The following is a 16,551-nucleotide window of genomic DNA, read 5'->3' on the forward strand; positions in this document are numbered from 1 at the left end:
CATTTGTGCAAGGGGAGGTTTACAACTGTTGGAGAGGCATTTTCTGAGATGCAAGTAAACAGAGTAAGTAGGCATTATTATGGTTTGGGTTCTCATTTCCCCTCCCTATCCTGCTCTATAGTAGGGAGAACTATGCTCTTTTGCATAGGAAGTCAATCTGTATCTAGAACGAGTCTCCCTCAGTTTAGGTCTTGGTACATTCAATGACAGTGACAGAATTCTAGTGTGACAGTCTGTCTCCCTATGAAGAAAGATTTATGCATGTAAAATGTATAAAAGTGCACTTGTCCACATTTTTTTATATGAACCTGCATATGCATGTATATACACAATCAGAAGCCACCAAGACTACAGAACTGCACCAATGAACATTCCTCAATTGATATGAAGGAGGAGAACATTGTGAAAACATTGTCCATGTTCCTGTAGCACCCAGAATAGTCAATATGACCTAAGTGGGACAATTTTAGCTTTTCTGTTAGGAACCGCACCTCTGGTCTCAGTGGATCTGCACAAGACACTGTCATTATCACCGGATCATTGACACGATAGACCAAAAGAGCTCCAGTCTATCGTGTCAATGTGCACTTAGGGAGCCCTTAATCCATGGATCATTGGCATACGATGCTGTAAAATCTCTGTAGGAGACGTTATGGTGTAGCGAGTCAATGCACACCTAGGGACTCCTCCATTTGTGAATCATTTACAGTGCATCATGCCAATTTATACTCAGGGAGCCTTTAATCTGCAGGTTGGTGCATTTAGAGTAACCCCGTATACTGGAAATTCTTGTAGGTTAACTGTTGTACTGTAAACATAAAGTTCACTTTCTTAAATAAATTTTGGGTTCTCCAAAAGGAGCTCCTGAAGGCATATGAATTCCAGGGGCACAATGATGCATCATGCCATGAAAATCTGTAGCTTGCTGGGGTTCTAGGGAATCTTTCAAAATCTCAGTGTAAGAACAAAGGCCAAAAAATGCTGCTGCTGAAACCTTTGTGGTTTTGACCCTCCTGTAAGTTTTTAAAAAATGCTTGAACCAGTCTTTTTAGCACACTGCTTACAAAATAAATTAATCCCAGGGGCCTTCTGTGCTAAAGGATCATTGATCATTTTCATAAAAGCACCGAAAGTATCCTTTTCTGCAAATAATGAATGAGTTGCTGATCCAAAAATGAGACTATTGAGGCAGCTAAATATTTACCAGGGTGATGAATTTTTTTTAATGGTTTTCCGTTTCGCAGTGTGTATTTGACAACCTCCAGATGCCTATCTACCTCCTGACATCTGCCCATCAAGCCTAGAAGCTATGATTTGTGACCACAAGTGGGTCCAGTTACTGAAAACAGAGAAAAGACAGCCCTCCTGTTAAGCATCCATCCCCCAAGTTTTCATCCTGGTATAAATCACTGTCATTCCATTGACTTCAGTAGGTTTGCACCAATTAACACCAGCTGACAGCCTTGCCCCATATTTAGTAAAAGCCAGTTTCCAAGGCTAATGGGGTTGATTCAGACCTTTTGCTTACCAGGCAGCTTTGCCACAGGGAATTTTTAAATTCTTTTCCTCCTAAAATGGATGTAAGATTTACCAAAGGCCAGTTCTGACTGCTTTCTTATTTATGATCCTTTGGTTCCTTTCATGAGGACAAAGTATTTCTGCAGTGCCCATCTCCAGCATCCCCTGGATACTGGTGAACACGAGTCCTGGGTACCCTTGGTTGCTGCCTCTGTCCCAGCTGCAGGCACAATTTGCAGCACGTTCTGCTGCTCCACAGCAAAAGGGCATGGTGGGCACACCGAGCACGAACATGCCACCTCACCTCGAAAATCGACAGAAATGTGAAACCCTTCCCTCCTGTCTGACCACAACAAAGCGCCCCAGACGTTCAGCCTGGGATTAATGTGGTGTCTTGGGAGTTTCCCCTGCGGTCTTGTCAGGGGACAACCCCGCAGGCTCGCTGCAGGCAGGGTCATGGCGTGAGTGTCCAGGCACTGCAGTGAGCCCAGGGCATACCCCGTGCGTGGGTGTGGGCGCTGTGGGAGGCGGGCAGCGGTGTGCAGCCACGCTGAGGCTGCCCGCTCCCTGACGGGAAAACAAAAGCGCTTGACAGGGGCAAGGGTGCAAGCACAGCCGGAGCCGGGGAAGCAGCGAAGCAGTAACGCAGGGAGTCAGTCGATCAGCTGTGGGGATGGGGGAGAGCGGGGAGCGGAGGGCGGTGGTGAGGAGAGGGGAGAGCTGGCAGGTCTATTTGAATATCAGGCTCTGCCACACTCGAGGCTCCGCTGACAACTTCATTACCTCCACATATAAAAATGACTGCAGGGTAATGCAAATGGCTTTTGCGTTGTGCACTCGCCTGCGTTCTGCGTGCTGGCTGCAGGCTGAAAAGACCTGGCAATGGAGCCTGGAGGCAGACGAGCTTTTGTCCAATTTAATAGGATATCTCTTCAAGGCATAATCCTCCCCTCCCACTCCCCATGCATTATCGAGTCCGGTGACCTGGCTCTTCAGGCACGGGGAGAGGAGGGGGGCTGTCTCCGGCTTGACCTCATCTGTCAATCACAGAAGAAAGAAACCGAGGGGAGAAGAAGGGAGGGATGCCTATCTATCTATAAGAAATTTCTAATGAATGTTAAGCAAATTTCCTACAGCCTGACACGGTGATCTAATTAATATTATAGAAATGTCGACGGAATATCATTCTGCAGATAGGATTTATCACCTTGAACTGCTGTATAACTGATGGCGAAGGAATGGGCACCCCTGTCCCCCCTGATGCTGATTAAATTAGACATAAGCATCAATATGTTACTTATTGGAGACTAGAATTTCGTGCTATTACTCTTCAGTTAATCAGAGAGCTGTATCTTTTTTTAAAAGATATCAGACTCCCAGTTCTGCTTGTCTGATAAAACAGATGGACGGTTTGACTACAACACTCACGGTGTGGGAGAAAAAAAATCAAAAAGAAACCTAAAGTAGGCTAAAAGGTCCTGCAATGACTTTGGGAAAGCTTATTCTGAATGCTCATTCAGTGGCGTTGGTTCAAATGAAAGGAGCAGGAACATAATATTATTGCCCCTTTATTGAGCAAGAAGAGACTATTTAGGAGGAGGTCTGCCATTCACTTGCCCAAGATATTTGGAGATAAGACTTCTCCTGCTGTACAAGATGCAGCCAAGCCTTATTTCCTGAAGCAAGGGTGCCTGAGAGTGCCTGAAAGCACTGGGTTGCAGCACAGTTCTGTTGCCTCTTGCCTGAACCAGTCATGACCCACTGGGCTGTAGTATTTACCTACCTACCAAAACCTGGAAATACAGGGTAAGCTTTAAGCTCTTCTTGTAAGGAGCTTTATCCTAATTATTTGTTGTTAGGGGACTCTCATATGTGAGCAGCAAACTCCTCTATCCACAGTAATACAAAATACCTGAAAAGTTGGTGTTTGGTTTTTTTTTTCTAGATTTTCTTTTGTTCAGCCTTTATCATCCTTCCTCAAAGGATGTGCACAGAAAACTTTTCCTCTTGGAGCAACTTTGTTCAATGCAAAAGGATTACGGCACATCAGCACTGACACACCACCAATAATGATAACCAGTGGCTGAAATAATTGACTTTTCCTTTATGTGTTTACTGGCTAGGAATCATTATACTCCCCCCTCAAAAAAGAAAAAAAAAGTGAGGGGAGGTGGTAACTGTCATTATGTTTTGCAATGATGTGGCTACAAAAGAAGGTAGAGCTGTTCAAGAACATGTAACTATGTAAAAAGGCATGAGTCTAAGCATAGGAAAATTGTGGCAGAATATCAGGAAACATTTCCTCACAGTGAGGCTTTCAATTGTGCAATGGTCACCCCAGGGAAGTGATAGAAGTCTTGGCACTTGAGTAATTTAAAATTAGAGTGGGTAAAGCACAGGGGAATATACTGTTGGGAACAATCCCGTATTGATAGTTGAACAGACAGAGTCACCTAATTGGTCTTTTCAGGCAGAAGTGGGAGTCTGTGATGACTGATCTGTCCCTTAGGCATTAGGTTGCAGAATGACCATTTTGCATCACTAAATGCCTGTTCCTGATTTTCTGGTTGGACAGTTTAATGCATTTCTAAGCTTGGCTAGCAGAGATGAATATTGTTGCATCCTACATGGAGCATAAAAATGTTAAGCTTGAAAGAAGTTCTTACGGCAAATAAGAGGATTTGTGATTCTGATCCAAAATGTTGTGATTAAAATCTAACAGCAGGATTCAAAGTTTAATGAATGGGAGTCAGCATCCTTTTGCTCCAGGTTCAGTTTCACAATCTGTTTAATTTTGCACTGCCACCAGCAGCAGCAACCCTGCCACCTCACAAAATCGGCAATCACTGCCTTCCCATCTTTCTCCCTTGTGCCAGCACTAGTGACTGTGGGGCTGCATGGTCAGCTAGATCTCTGAAAATGAAAGCTTACACTGTGACACCCCCCAAAGACTTGTGCTCAGCCAAATCAGCTCTCAAAGCAGCTGCCTGCTGTGCTGTGTGGATGCTGAGGCCAGCAGAAGTGAGGGATATGGATAGAACTATGCAGCCTCAGGTTAGGGGCTCTCAGTGACAGCCCAGGCTTAGGTCAGCCTCTGCTGATCAGCAGATCCAGCCCTCCTTATTTTAATGTTTTGGAAAAATAAGGCACAGCTAGCATAAGCACTTTGCTATGGTTGTGTGGTCAGTCTCCCAGAGCTTCAGCTACCTTAGGGTCATCATTTGATGACCTTCCCTTAAAGATCATCAGTAGAAGTCAGATCCAGATGCAAAGTGTGGGATTCAGCTCATTCCATTTAGCAGACTAAAAGTTAGGCTTCCAGTATCAGCTTTCTGCATCCCAAGAAGAGAGCCAGCATCTCCAGAGAGTGATTCACCTCCTGTAACTTAGGCTTAGCCTCGAGCACCAGTTTCAGGCTGGGATGAATCTCAATGACTGCAAATGGAACCCAGATGACTAATTCAGACTAGATATCTAATTTTCCACAGGAAAAGTGAGCTGGGGTGAATGCCTATCCTTGGATATAGAGAATTAGCCCATGAAGTGCTTGTGATAATGATAAGCTTCAAAATGATATTGAAATATTGTTTTAAATATGCTTTTAGCAATCAAATCTTCTTTCAGAGAGGGAGCTTTGAAAAATACCTTTTGGGATTGAGAAAGATTTTTTGTGGTCCCACAACAACACTTCTCTGTCTCAAACAGGTGTTTCATCTCTCCCACACATTCTTCTCAGACCCCAGAAGGCGTAAACTCACAGAGTAATTTTGGTTTGTTTTTTATTAACTAGCACCATTTTCCCCTTAATTTGCAAAAAGCAGAAACAACTTGATAGCAAGCTAAGGTGAAGGAGGGGTAAGGGTAACATGGGACATAGCTCCACTTTTAAAGCCTATTAGTCTGGATCACATGCTCCTGGGCCCAGGCACAGCTTCACAACTCCTCACTCAGGTCACTCCCCTTGGCAGTACATTAAGGTTTGTGTTGGTGTGAACCAACTCACCCAGGGCCCAAGAAGCACTCACTCCACCATCAAAAATAGATGTCTTGTGGTCGTTAGACCTGGCTATAAACTCAGACCTCTAAAAGCTGAGCTTTTCTAATACATGCATGCCCTAGACAGACATGCATTGTGTGAAGAATGTGTCTGTGTGACTTCTGCTAAGGCAGGACATTACACACAACACCAGCAAACACAGACTGCATCATCCACCATTTGGTGCCCCCTGACAGTGTACGGTCATATTTGTGCTTCTGCATAAGCATTCATTCATCACCTTCAGCCCTAAAATGCCAGGGGATAAATACAGTGCAGTCCATCCCTTTTAAACACTTGGGAGCTCCTGTGTCCTAAGGAAAGCAAGAGTGGGATATACCATTGGCTTTGAACTACACAAAGCTGCAAAACCCCTCTACTTCGATAGCTGTCTGTTTGCAGAGAGACGACAAAGTGCACCTTCACAGCACAACTTAAAGACTGCTCTTATTATGCATTTACAACAGAGATGAGGAAAATATATAACAATTTACTAACATTCTGAAATGATGAAATACAGTAGGAGAGGAATGATAACTTCCCTTTTCACCAACTGCTCTAACCTACACTAATGAGTAGACTGTTAGGAATTTTCTTCACTTAGCATTTCTCATTATTAATAAATTTTGCACTGACAACTACAAAGTGAACACTTTGGATTTATGCACCTAACCTAATTACATATGCTGCATGTACGCATTTCATTATTTACTTGACAGATTCATTCCTTGATACCATAAATAATTAAAGAAGGATCAAATATTAACAATCAGATACATGTTAATTCTCCTCAAATCTGGGGAAACAAACACCTATTTTCTGTTCAATAAAAATGGAATAAAATAAAATGCTTTCATTAGAAAGATTAAATTAAAAATAGGGAAAGTTCTCGAGTGTCATTTTTATTTTGCGTAGAGTGAAAATTAAAATGTCCAGCTGCTCTCTAGTCCCTTTACAGGAACACATATAGCAATTTTAATAAGTATAAAAGGTTAGTAATTCCCTTTTGACAGTTTCTAAATGAAGCATTTTGGTTTAGTGTTTGTCAGGCAGTTTGTCAGAGGGAGGTGACTTCAAATGTAAAGTCTGATCCTGTCCCCATGAATGTCAACAATAAATTTGTACTGAACTTCAAGCAGGACAGCATCCATCCCATTTTTCCAGACTGAAAACCCAAGCTTGCCTTCTCCCCCCAAGCACAATCAGCTGAACAAGGGCCTGATCTTGCTCACTGGGGAGCCCTGCTGCAAATAACAGGTGAAATTCTGCTCCTGCCCCTTTCTGCTGCTGTGTTACATCCTCTCTGGAGGCATCCTACTCTGGGTTTGGTGGGGTTTTCTGTAGAGGGCATTGCACAGCAGGAACCAGGCAAGGCAAGGAACTGTGTGGCCTTTCCTGTGCTGCCAGACAGCCCCAAGAACTGCTCAGGGCCTCCAGAGCTAGGGTTCTTCTCAGAAGCATTCCTGCTTAAGCTCTGAGTTATAATTAAATCTGCAGGCGAATTATTTGTGACGGAAAGCTGCTCCCAGTCACAAACCCGTACAAACTGTCTTGCCTGCTGTGCAATTTAAATTGATGCTTAAATATTTCTCTACACATTATTCAATATCTCCATTTGATCAAAAATATTCTCCAATTTGAACAAATTTACTTTTGGATATCACATTCCACAATTTTATCATTTTAAAGGTGTTAAAAATTCATAGATTGCCACATTATTCATCATGCAAGATTAATGCCAGCCTGACAGGTTTTGCAAAGATGTGGGGTTTTTTTTTCTAAGTGCATATACCATATCTGTATGAGATGTGCCTTAGTTGTTGAATATTGATTATGCACATCTCCTTTCTTATTTCTGATGCTAAAGAGAGAATATTAGGGTGTGATTGTCAGGGTTAGCGTCTCTCTGACCTACACATGTACTATTAATAATTTATGAGTTGATTTGAAATAGATCTCTGTGAAATGAGCTGGCAATAAGCAGGGCTGTCTAAGATGACAAAGATTCAGAACAGGCCAACTCATGTACATTAGCCTTCTGGTTTCAATCTGAAAACAAAATGAAACAAAACCTCAGCGTGCCTTACGCAGTAGTTAGGGATATGTTACCCGAATACACAAAGCAATATCACTGCTCCATGTTAAAATTTATGTATGGATGATGCAACCAATATATTAATTGAACTTTCTAAAGTATTACACTTGTTCAACTATATAAATATATCTACATGATGCATAAATGAGCAATACAAAGTATGGCAATCTGTTGGTCAAGCCAGTGAACATCTGCTTAAAAATACAGAGCTAGCTCACAGATTCCTAATTCCATTTAAGAGTTGTCTCCTTGAATCCAAAGAAGACAAAAATAACAAAGGTCAAGACTTGCAAATGCAGCTGCTGGATTGGCTTGAGGTTGCCAGCATCTAATGGGAGCTCTTCAAAAACTAACATCATGGGGTTTCCTACATTAAAAGCCTTCTTTTCTTTGCGCTTTATCCCTTAATTTGGAAGGCAGCCCTACTTGTGTCCACAGACTTACTGAGGATGCCCAGATTGCATTTAAGGGGGTGTCCTCAGCAGCAGACCAGGAAAAGGCAGCCTGTGCCCTGACTGCTGATAGCAGGCACACCCTGACAAGGTGCCTCTGGTGGAGCTGCACCCTGCTGGAGCTGCTCATGGAGAGGAGGGTAAGGGCCAAGGGGCAGTGGGACCACAGAGTGTCCCGCCGGGGCAGGGCAGGGGCAGCCACACTCAGGACCTCCCAGCACCAGCTTGGGTGCAATGGTAGCAAGGGAGACACACCTAAGAAACCACAACAGGGCTGCCCACTGCTTTTCAGAGGACACTCCTGGACATTTCACAGTAACACTGACTTCTGCCAGCTCCCCCAGAAGAAACACTTCTAGTAAACCTCAGGCCTCCTCAGATAATATTTGGCTTCCCTATGTCTATGTCCTTTTCTTGACTGCTGGGCTACATGTCTTTGTTACTCTCTGATGAGGGGTATTTCTGGTTTCCTTGTCACATGAACTCTTGAGATACTGGACCCTTAACCTGCATGGAAACATGACACATAAAGGGGTTTTTTGTTTGTTTGTTTTGTTTTTTTCTTTTAATGTGATGCAAAATCAAATGGTAAAAGCAAAAAGCTAGTTGACCCTAACAAGAAAGAGACAGCAACATCTTTAAACAGCAAACAGCCAACAGTTAGGCATAGGGAAACTAGTTAATACCTTGTTACAATTTCAAAATAAAGATGTTCAGCCAAGGAAATTACATTGAACTGCACAAGCTAGGGCAGCACAGAGCACTGTGTCAGAGTCACAGGGGTGTTGCAGTGACATAGAGACAATGAAATTGGATGACACCAGCTCTTCTTGGTGGGAGGGTTTTCTCTGTCTGTCTCCTGGGAGTTTTGCTGCACATTCTTTGCAGGAAACCTTTCCACCCAAAGTGGCAGCAGGCCTTTTGGAAATCTTATTAATATTCTTCCTCAGTGCTGTGAAGTATGCTGCAGACAGGAGATGACAGTCGCCTAACGTGAGCAAGGGAAGAGCAGACTAACACCAACACTGACACACTCCAGTAAAATTGCATTGCTGGTATCTCAGAACAAGAAATGAATCAGGAGGGAGAAGTGACTCATAATCCCAAACCCAGCCAGCAGCCAAAGCAGTTATTTATTATTTGTGGTATGGCACTCCGAACACATTCTTCGCAGACAAATCGGAGGGCAAGGTCCTTGCCCTGAAGAACATACAATTTATGGAGCTGACCCTGCGAGATGCTGCGGGCCCTCCCGGGAAGAGTGGAGCAATTTCATCTCAGGATGATTTTGGCACATCTTGGGAGGTCTCACCTCTCTTGCTAACACAAATGGTTCTTCTGACCCCAGGGGATGACTTCTGTAAGTGAGGATGGTTTGGTTTTTAATCTGTGACTCGTGAGAAGTAAAATCTTTTATCTGTCTGTAGAGTTTCGGCATGTGCTCAGTATTAATACCTGCATAACTGAGAGGGAAGCTTGAACTTCTCAGATCTATCAGAGGAGCTGCAAACCGTCATGCATTCCAGTGGCAGAGTTCAGCATACATTACTCAGCAGGCTCCAAAGCATCATTTTCTGAGGGGAGATTTAGGCAGGCCAAAACCACATAAAAAAACAGGGAATGAGCAAGAGAGGTGACTCTCCTGCTGCTGACATACCTGACACTATCCACAGCCCTTGTTGGGTCAGGAGAGCTTTAGCCAGAGGCCCCTTCACATCCTCCTTGCTATGGCAGACAGAGAAGCTGAGAATTGCCAGAGGAACCTTCTGTAGGAACAGCAATTCACTTTACAAAGGCAAATCTTTGAGGTCTCATTCTTGAGTTATTCCTACAGAGGAATTTGGGTCCTGTCTTCTAAGAAATTTCAGGGAGGGCTGAGGCTGATGGTTATGAATGCTTACACATCACCACCACTGCCATGCTCCATCTCTCCAAATTATATTTCACTAAATTTAACATTCAGATCTCTGCTTCCTTGTGTTGCACCCAGAAAAATACCAAGTATTCAGTTCTCAGACCAGCAAAATTCCTTTTGGACGCCTAAGCCCTGAAGTAGCCCAGAATACTCTTCTTACAGGATGCAATGCATCAGAGAACATTCAGTTCATCAATCCAAAGCATCAATGAGTTGGCCATCTTCAGAAGGAAACATAAGCCTCATCTTTTTACAATGGCTCCAACATCATCCAGGAACAAGGAGGGACAATCTAAACCAAGGAACTTCCTAATGGCTCTCTTCTGTGGGAAAGAGGAAAGATAACATTGTACTTTTGGCTCTTCCAAAGGACAAAAACTTTCTTATTTACAGGCAGTGGCCTGCCCTGATAAATGTGTTGTAGGAAGCCATAGTGATTAGTACGGAACAAAGTGGGAAGGAAGAGCCAGTCAAGCTCCAGGAACAGCACAATGCCCTGTCCTTGGCACAATCTTCATCTCCTGCTCAGAAGTCATCATCACTTTCTACAAACAATACAGACTTAAGGATAAGCTTGCACAGCCTTCTGGTGAAGTGCCTCTGTCACTATCTCAAGAAAAAAAAATCCAGTCTGAAAGCAAAATATGAACCTTAAAAGATTCAGCTTGAATTTAATTAAAGGGGTTGCTGTAATCTAGAGAATTATATTTACCTATAGTGCTTGCATTTTATGCCAATTTTTGAGAATTTTTTTTACTTATGAAAGGCCAGGTCATACATCCCACCAGCAAAATAAACTCACATGGAGAAGAGGTCTGCTGAAATCAGCTGAACAGGCAACAGAACTTTGGAAAAGGAAGTTTGCAGTGCTCACTTACACCAGTGGTCTTTACCCATGCTAGAAGTCCCAAATAGTTTTAATAACTAGTGTCATGGATGGATGAGTACAGACTGAATGATCTGGCCAAAATCAATCCTTCATATACTTTTTAGTCAACATCAGCTTTGCTTCCTTCACTCAGATCCAATGATAACACCATCTAACATCAAAAAGATGGCAGCACCTTTGCAAGTGTCCCTCAGAGAAAATCCTGTCAGTCCTGCCTATTTAACCAGACTAAACAAGGTACCCTAATTACCTCTCTCTTCTCACTTCCTGTTTTTTTAATTAGTGAGAAGAGTGAGTAACTCTCTTTTTCCAACATAGACATAAATCTCTGTTATGAATGCTGCAACCCAAAAGATAATTAGCCCAAAATTTACAAATGCAATAGATGCCAGAGGGAGTTTGGTTTCTAAGTTCCAGAGTGCACAGTGCTGGGAAGCAAAAAGTACATCCCTTTCAGGTGCTTCAAGTCAAACATCAAAAACTGGGACTCCTCTGCTATCTCTCTGGAGTGTTTTGTGCTGACAGCTGGGGTGAGATTTTCACAAGGAGCATGGCACTTTGTCCCTCCCAGCAGGTAATGCAGTGGAGCCCTGCAGCAGGAGGAACACCATTCCTCCCTCATCTGAGAGAGATGCCCTGTACATCATTGTGGTCACCTTACTGTTCCTCAGTTTCCTCAGCTGTAAAAGAGTAGATCCTGTTTATTGTAAGGCTGAATTAATTCCTCATCACAGAAGACTTTGAGACTCTGGACAGGAAAACTCTATCATAAACACAGACAAATTATTAACTTCCTATATCCAGCCCATGATGTACGGACTCTGGTGCCAAGGGGGATGTTGATTTCCCAGCAAAACTCAAACCATCCAGGAGCCAAACTTGCTTTCAGACTTCTTTTTGTGTGTGACCCAATTGGCAGCATTTTTATGGACAGACACTCATATCCCACCTCCTCTCCCCATGCCTTAGATCATTAGAAGCAACAAGAGTCTTGAGCCTTTTAGAGAACAGGAAATAGTTATAAAATAGAAGATTCTTATAAACAGCACTTGGCATTTCTTGCCAAAAATTGAGAAGCTATCTTATATAAAGAGGTTACTCTTCCAAGAAAGTTATTTCTTGGGGCTACAAGAATGTCCTAAAGTGGACATTCATATAGTTACTTTTCTGTCCTAGGATAAGGTCTCCCAAGGCTCTTGCACATCAGGGGAGTGATGGGCTTCTTCAGGGAGTGAGTCAGAGAAACTAAATTTGTTCAGAAATCAAACTACCTAGGTCAGTACTAGCGTCTAAGAAAAGCTCTCCCTGCAATTTTAGTGCCTCAGTCTCATAATTCAACACATAAAGCCCTTAACTGACCATCAAAAATAAAAAGTTGTGCAGACACAAATGGGAACACAGGAACCCTGAACATTGCAGGTGGACTCCTGTCCCACACTGAAGACTCTAATTAAAGCCCAGGTTCATGGGATGAGTGCTGGGTCCAGACCAAGCTCTAGGTTACTGCCTGACAGCCATTGCCTTCAAGAAAAGAACTGGGTCAAACCAGCAGGTCCTGGAACTCTGAATCTGTTCTTGGATAGGGGCTGCCAGTAAATGCTGAAAGTAGACTGCAGGGGTAAGCCAGGAATAGGGTGGTGCCTCTCTCCTAGGAGACCTGCCCAGCTCTCAGCCCTACACTAGCTGTTCTTATCCACACACAGGAATAAAAACACAAGACCAAAATTTATCAAAACCCAACCAACTACAAAAAATAATCATGTGTTCAGAAATGCATAGGTCAAAGAATGAGCTGCTAACATACCTCATTCAGGTATAAGTCAGGAGTGTTGTGAATAACTCAGGGCTGCGTTTTCAGGTTTTTAACACCCTCATCTGACCCAGGCTTTTAAGAGGCTTGGACACCTATAGCTGCTGACTGCCTTTTCCTTGCAGAAACCTTTTAAGAATGTATTAGCTATATGGGAAATAAAACAGAATCAAGATTTCTGACACTTGGCTCAGAGGAGTGACTTCAGAAAAATCACAGGTACTCTCTTTCTGAAGCACAAGGAGATACTGTTCTTTTGAAACCGTTTTCATTAACTGTGAAATAACAGGAAATAAGAACTTATGAGAGGTCTTAGACACTGGAAATACATGACATTTTGAAAGCATGAACATGAAAAAGGAAAGGATAGACTTTGTAGTCCACTTTATCATCACTACTATTGATCCCGTAGGACAAAGGAAATGGCTTTAAACTGAAAGAGGGTGTGTTAAGATTAGAAATTAGGAAGACATTATTTACTGTGAGGTTGGTGAAACACTGGAACAGGTTGCCCAGAGAAGTTGTTGACAACCCATCTGTGGGAGTTTTCAAGGCCAGGTAGGAAGGAGCTTTGAGTCCTGGTCTAGTGGGAGGTGAACCTACCCACTGCAGGGGGTTTGGAACTTTGATGTCCTTTCCAACCCAACCCATTCTATGAGTTTATGAAGACCCATGACTTAACACAAGTAAACCAAAAATAGGAAATAAATCCAGAAGTTCATCTCTATATTGTCCTTCAGAAACAAACAAACAAAAAATCACTGTATTTGAAAATGACTGTTTTAATGTGTTCTCTATTTCAAAGCAAACATTTTTCTGTTTTCAGAGAAAAATTTACTACTGCACATTCAAGAAGGCCACCTATTGGTTCCAACAAGAATGTAATTTTTAATCTCAGCATCATTCAGAAAACAGAATTTTTTAACCCCCACACAAGCAGCACAAAATTTTTACCATTGACTTCAACTGAATCAGTGCTTGATACATCTCAACCACTTTTACTGTGTAATTTGCATTTAGTATTTGCACAAAATCTAAAGCAGTATTGTTCTAAGTAAGAAAATATCTGAAGCAAATATATTTTTCTTCAGAAGACTTAATTGTGGGGCTTTTTTGTATCATTTTTTTCCTTGCTTTCTGATTAACCATCAAAGAATAAAAATAGTGTTATAATCTGACAAAATATTCATCTCATCTGATTACTGTTTTCTTATCTACAAGCCAGAAAAAAAAAGCAGACACTAGAAGTAATTTTGCAAGCACACAAAATCATGGGTACCACAAGAAAGTTCTAGCACTCACACATATTTTAAATATAACCATGGGAAGAAATCAGAGACAGTGCAAGTACTTGTAATTACAGTATCCATTTAAACTTTAAAATGTTTTTTATTGCTTTTTGAAATAATTCTAAACTCAGACATATGCTGGCACATTGAACATGTAAATTAGATGTGCCTGATCAACATTTTAACAAGAGCAACATGTGGACAAAACCTATAGCTGCAGCAGTGCCTGTGTGGTTTGCTGCTCCTGATCACCAGAAAAGCAAAGATAAACTGAGTGAGACAATGGTTGAGTTGGGTGTACTGTCATAAACGATAAATTATTCCTACCTTTGGGGAAATATGAGATAGCTGACATGTGTGAAGATTTTATAATGTATCAGGAGTCAGTAAGACAAAATACATTCTTTGAAGGAGAACAATCCAATTGCAAGCTATTGGTCTGATTTTTAAATTTTTTTTTTTTTACATCAAGAAGATCAAAGCTATGATCCAGATCATTGGTCCAAATTTAGGACTCAATACATTTTAGTGCCAGGTTTCATTATCCCTACACAATGACAGACATCAAGGCCAAGATGTATATGGTCAAAGATGTCCAGAGGATAAGAGCCATGTACGCCTTATTAGCTGTGTTTTATTTTTAATCTGCATTTCACTTTACAGTCTTTGCAAACAATTGTGGTTTTACTGTCCATACCCCTGTTTTACGACTTTTCCCTTCTCCTCACAGCAGCAAATGGTGGATCTAAGCAACTGTGAAGGGGAAATGTTCAACTGCCAAATGGCATAAAGCAAGGAAAAGATGAGAAAAGGAAAAACACTCCTCCATTTCTGCATGGCATTTATCACGAGTAGGTAAACACTTAGCATGTAGAAATATGACGAGGCCTCATGAAAACCTTTTAATGTCATTGCTAACAACTGTAGTCACTACCAGGGCAGTCATTAACAGGTTGCCAGGAGAGAAAATATAAGCTCCCAGACTGTTTCCTCACAGACTGCACTCAATGTTATTACTACCACATCAATGCCAACAAATGATAATGGGATGAAGGCACTTCCAGCCAGGCACCATGAAAAACTGAACTGAGAAGTTGTCACAAAGTAGCAGACAGACAAAGGGACTTTTCTCACTCTTTCTTGTCTTTGTACTGGGGAAGTTGAGGCATATCATGTGCAGTCACCCTTGCCATGGCTGCCTGGAGGCCTGTCCTTGACCTTGGATCTAGCTCTTACCCACCCCGAGCATCCTTTTCCCCATGAGGGAGGGTGTCACAGTCCTGGCTGAAAGACAGGTACCTCCCAGTCCTGCCTTCGCCAGGATCACGACCCAAACCTGTCTTTTCCTGAGCCCCTCCAGCTCTTGGCAGCCCAGCCCCTGTTCCCAGAACTTCTGACACTGCGGCCCCAAGTGCTCAGTGGCTCCTGGGAGGGTCCATCTGAAGGTCGGCCCCAGAGGCAGCAAGGGCCACGGTGATGGCACAGACCTGTCCTCCAGGCACTGTCACCTTCCATCACCCCAGGGCTGCCTTTGTGGCATTTTCATTGCCATCAAGCTGGGAAGACTCCACTCTGGTGCCTTTGCTGCCCAGGATACATCCCTCTTCTCCCTCCCCTGCTCTCCTCCATACATGAATACATTTCTCCTTCTTTTTTTTCTGTTTTTTTTTTTTTTTTTTTCTCTTTTCCATTACCCCTTTAATGCAGAGCAGGGCTGCTGATTACAAAAGAGGCAGTTTGACTTGAGCAATAGGTCTTCTTCACTAATCCTCACTGTCATGGAAATTCCAGCTGCTACAAGAATAAGAGGCTCAATCCATATTTGCCAGCTCTAATATGAAATCTGTCAGGGCCCAAATTAATGAGTTCCAAATTCCTTACATCACGATAACAGGTTAAGACTGGTCAATTAATTACATAAATCCTTCCCGATTCATTGTGCATTTTCAGGCGAGATTGTGTCTTACATAACTGGGTGACACAAGGCCTTTTGGCTCTTGCTGTTCCGCAGAAAGGCCTCCATTTCAGAGCAGCCTTCCTGCCACCGAGGCCGGCAGATGTCATGCCTGGGCTCTGCGCTGGGCCCTAATTGCCTTTGCATAAAAACAGAAATAAATTCATTCATAAATAGTTACATGTGCTTTCAAAATACGGCGGAGCCGTGGGGGTCGGTGCGCGGGGGGCTTTCCTGTGGGGCGGCAGGTGCAGCCCCCGCCGCGCCGCCTGCGCCCATCCCCAGCGCGGCGGGCGCCTCCCTGTTTCGCCCCGCTGCGGAGCTGCGCGGCTGCGGGAGGGGCTCAAGGATGAGGGGAGCCGGTGGGCAGCAGAAAAACGCAGAAACACCCCAAAACCGCTCCGCCGCGCCCGCGGAGAGCCGCACACGCGGAGCGCGCTCCCGGCGCGGGGCCGCGCCCGCCCCGCCCCGGGCCCGCCCCGGCCAGCGGCGCCTCCTCCCGCTGGCGCACAGCGCCCCCTGGCGCCCGCGGGGGCACGGAGCGCGGCGGCCGCGGCTCCTCCTCCCGCGGCGGGGCAGGGAGGGAGGGAAGG

This window comes from Prinia subflava, chromosome 1 (genome assembly GCF_021018805.1).
Source record: "Prinia subflava isolate CZ2003 ecotype Zambia chromosome 1, Cam_Psub_1.2, whole genome shotgun sequence".
Classification (NCBI taxonomy): Eukaryota; Metazoa; Chordata; class Aves; order Passeriformes; family Cisticolidae; genus Prinia; species Prinia subflava.